Here is a 4,752-nt window from a genome sequence, read left to right on the forward strand (position 1 = left end):
TCTATTTATGTTAATGAAATTGTGTCATTTCTGTCATTGTGACATCATACTGTGCATCTGAATCTGGCAGTGTGTTCTTCATGAGCAGTAAGTAAAGCAGATGCATTTCACTATTCATTGACAAAAGAGGTGTGGGACTGAATTCTTTCCCATCAAATGAGCATTAACGGTTTATAGCAACCCCACACGACCCCGAATTTTAGATTAATTGTTGTTAAAGGTGCCACAGAATGTACTGATAAACTATTTTAAATTGCTCTCTGATATCTACATATAAGGTATGTGGCTTAGGTAAAGGCAAAAAGTCTCCAGAAACATTTTTACATGTCCATTTACATCCGAAGGATTTGTCCCTAGAATGAAATGGTCTGTTATGACCTTATTTGGAAGGGTCATGAACAGGGGCGGTTCTAGAGGCGGGGCCATAGGGGCCCTGGCCCCTTCTGAAATCTGATTGGCCCCTGATTGGCCCCCCTTCCATCAATCGTCGACGAGAAGAGCAACCGGAGAATTCTTCACAACGATTACAGATGCAATTCCCCCCCTAAACAGTTGGCGGCAGTAATGTGTCGATGCAACTTGGGAGAAGAAGCAGAGGTCTTGGCTTTATATTATCTTTGCGGCTTTGGCTTGAGCGATACCTGGGGTCCGTTCTTCGTACCTCACTAACTAAGTTAGCTGGATTTGATTGTTGAGGATTTCGCGTGATCTTGGATCGTTCGGTTCTTCGAAGCTCATCCGGGACTTGCTGTCATAGCAACAGATCCGTAAGCGTAACCCTGCTCGGGAGCAGGCTTATTTCACGTAAACAGGATTAGATTGCATCTAAGCAAATTGCATTTAAGCAGAATTGATACTTAAAATCTGTCCCAACCACTACTACTTTATTACAAGAATACTATTGACCCAGGGACAATAATTTAAAATAATAATAATTTTAAAAAATGTATTTGAAAATAATATAATAATGTTGTGTAATCTATAATAGACAGCCATGTTTACTCATTAAAAGATTTATTCGTCATAAAATAATTACTTTATAAATGTATTAGAATCTTACACACGTTATACAGATAATGTAGAGGCGTGCATTAATGATGACAGCTATTATGGGAGTGGCTTTATGGAGCACATGAGATACAGATAATGTGAGATCTTGACCCTTAAGAAATTTTAATTCATGCTGTCACGTAGCAAATTTGTTTCAAATATAAAATTAAACGAATTGCTAAATATTACATTGAAATAAAAAATATAAAGTCTGTACAAATATTAGAAATCGTGAATATAAATAATTGGGGTAAAAAAAATTATAATAATAAATTAAATAAAAACTGTGCACATTTCATTAATCTATTAAAACATGATGTAGTTTTGTTTGCTTGGCTGTTTCCTTATAAAAGTCCAGAAATTTGCTATGTTTTTCGTCAGGTGTGTTTTTTAATCATATGATGTCATTACGTTGCTGTCTTGCCGCCAGCCAATCGCTGCATTGCTGATCATGGTTTTAAGTATCGATACATAGCCCCTTTTAAACCAACAGATAACTCAATCCAGCCATAATCATCAACAACAGGTGCGTTCGAAGAACCGAATTAGCCAGGTCATGATTAGCGCGATTATGTTCCCAACAAACATGAGACGTCCACCCGACGTGCAGATCATGTCTATATTCCGACAAAGACGTTGAAATGACGTCGTTTGGACGTACAGTGCTCAGTGGGTTATCTTGGATGTGTCATTTGATCTCGGATGTAATAAGCGACGTACGAAGAACGGGCCCCAGAACATTCTCTGACGTTATGACAGTAGGCGGGAGAAATAATCCATTTAACATTACTTACAACTTGAAGACAATTCTTGGTGAGTCACAAATCCAAAAATTTGTGAGTCTCGTGTTGTTTGTCAAAATATGAAAGGATATTTAGCTGCTGCTCTCACTTATTTTAGGTTTGTTAACTAAATTGTGGAAGGAGCACTGGAAGCACTGTCCAAGTAAACCAATAAACTTGTAAGCAACACTGTAAAAAAAATCCGTAAAAATACAGTACAATATACCGAAAACAGTGAAGAGAAGACATGGAGTTTCTCGGTCAAAGTTTCATTTTAATGTCGGCTTTCGAATTTGGAAAACATGTTTTTCATATATTCTTCGTGGTAAACAAGTTAAATGTCACATAAATTGTTTACGTAACGTTAACTTAGTTGCTGTCTGGCTTGTTTGGCAAATAAACGTCGGAGCCGTCGCATTCAACATTTCTCTGCATATCGTCAGACATCTTCCTCGTGGAGTTTTCTGCCAAATGAGGTAAGTTTTGACCTTTTATTGTCTGTTTTACACACACACGGAAGATAAAATGCAAAACACAAACTAATTCGGTAACGTTACTAGCAAGCTGTCCGTGAAGCGACTGTGTGAACAGAGGCGGCCGACGCGCGGTAGCCGCGCCAGAAAATGCCGCTTCATGTCAGCGGTCCGGTAACGTCCTCGAGTTATCTTTATCACTTTAATGGACAAATGCAAACGACATTATGTCAAAATGACCGTTGTGTTTCTTTTGTTTTCTTTTCTAATGACAGGACGTGATTGCTGCTGTACTGTGAATCTCAAGCACACCTGCATTCTTATCATGGGTTTGTATTCTGTTTAATTAACAGTTTTATTTAACATTAGTGTTAAGTATCAGAAAGAAAATCGTTATTGAGTAATTTATTCTGTTGACTTTCACAACAGTGTGAAGTTGTTTGCTGTCTGATGCGTCGGAAGCCACGTCACAACGTGCTAACCTTACCAAAATGATTGGATTGATTACTTTTGTATGTTATTATCCTGGTGTTCATAAGGTGTGTTCAAACTGCTTGTCATTATGTATATGGTAATTCTGTAATGTCTTTTGTGTTTAAGGTGATGGGCAGTTCAAGATTGCTGTCGTTCAAGAAGTTAATGACCACTGTTGAGGTTGTGAGCTACAAATACCCAGAAGAGGTGGCACTTACGTTGGAATTCACACAGAAGTAAGCAACACGTATGATATGAAATGTGTATCTGTTTATTTAATTGAAAATAATGAAGTATATTGTAAGACACATGATCTGACAAGCTCGTATGACAGATGTAAATGGAGACTATTGGAAATGTAAGTTAAGCAATTTATAAATAAATATTTTAATTTTAATTAAACAAGTATTAGGGTTAGCAGTTATTTTAATGAACTTAAAATACTGTATGATTGATTTTCCATCTCCAGCCTGCATGTTACTCTGTAGTTAAGTTTCATTCATTTCATTTTTATCATTTTCCATTTCTTTTAGAGTTTTCCTGTGAAGAAATCCTAAATGAGGGTTGAGATGAAGGAAACCAAGTGGGTTTGTATTCTATTTCATTTAACATTAGTGTTCAATATTGAAAAGAAAATAGAGTCTTTTAGTCATTTATTCTGTTGACTTTTACAACAATGTGAAGTTGTTTGCTGAACACGCCTTCAAAGGTGTTCAAAGATGCTTGTCATTATGTATATGGTCATTTTGTAATGTCTTTTTTGTTTAAGGTGATGGGCAGTTCAAGATTGCTGTCGTTTGAGAAGTTAATGAACAAATCATCTTTCCTGTTGCGGTTGTGAGCTACAAAATACCCAGAGGAGTCGGCACTTACTCTGGAGTTCATACAGAAGTAAGCAACACGTATGTTATAAAAAGTGTATGAAGCATTTGGTCGTGTTGATGTTTATTTAGTTGAAAATAATGAAGTATATTTTAGGACATAGTTGATTTGACAAGCTCATATGACCGATGCAAATGGAGACTATTGAAAATGTAAGTTAAGCAATGTGTAAAACAATTGGAAAGTATTATGGATTGCAGTTGATTTAATTAACTTAAAATACTGTATGACTACTTTTCTTAACCTGCATATTACGCTGTAGTTCAGTTTAATTCATTTCTTTTTTTTGTCATATCCATTTCTTTCAGAATTTTCCTGTGAAGAAATCCTGAACGTGGTTTGAGATGAAGGCAACCAAGTGGCTGTGCGTTCCTCCAAGACTCTTGCATGAACAATTTCAAAAATCCATGTAATATTTGAGTTTTTAAATTGAAAAAAAAAAAATGGCACTTGCATTAAACATGCAGTTAAATGGTAAATAATACATCCCCTATAATGAATTGCATCACTTCGATGATATTTCTGTTATAATGAACTTCAAAATTCTGTTGTCAAGCCACTGGAGTCACATATTTTATACCTTTCTGGACCTTGAAAATGGTAGTTGCATAGACAATCAATAAAGGGACAGAAAGTACCCAGATCTAACTAAAAATACTCTTAATTTGTGTTCTAAAAATGAATGAAAGTCTTATGGGTTTGGAATGGTATGAGTAATTGACTGAATTAACATTTTTTTTGTGTGAACTATCCCTCTAAACAATATTGTTTTCTCTTATAAGAAAAAAAGTTTTGAATCTTGACTTTTTCTCATTGTGACATTTAAATTTTGTGACCACTTTTTAGTACAACACCTGTATTGTACAGATGCTCATGTTTTCTTTTCTTTTTTTTTTTTTTTAATTCTGTCCTGTTACTGTTTAAAGCTAAACTGTCTTTTACAATACAGCCATTTTGCCTGAGTTGACACATTGTTAAATAAATTGAGTATTTGATGTTGTTTAGTCCTAACCCACTTAAGGCAAACAAAAGCCATTGAATGCACTTTTAAGAATGTTTACATGAAGTAAAAATAAACCATGTTTAAATTT

At 35.3% G+C, this 4,752-nt stretch overlaps 1 long non-coding RNA gene across 1 annotated transcript; it reads left to right on the plus strand.

Moving 5' to 3' along the window:
- Window positions 1-2,239: 2,239 nt before the first annotated feature.
- On the plus strand, window positions 2,240-3,003 carry LOC127161180 (uncharacterized). Its single transcript, XR_007826980.1, has 3 exons — window positions 2,240-2,308; window positions 2,581-2,634; window positions 2,906-3,003. It is a non-coding gene; the product is annotated as an uncharacterized LOC127161180 (long non-coding RNA).
- Window positions 3,004-4,752: the final 1,749 nt, after the last annotated feature.

The sequence above is a fragment of the Labeo rohita genome, unplaced genomic scaffold, assembly GCF_022985175.1.
Source record: "Labeo rohita strain BAU-BD-2019 unplaced genomic scaffold, IGBB_LRoh.1.0 scaffold_57, whole genome shotgun sequence".
NCBI classification, from domain to species: Eukaryota; Metazoa; Chordata; class Actinopteri; order Cypriniformes; family Cyprinidae; genus Labeo; species Labeo rohita.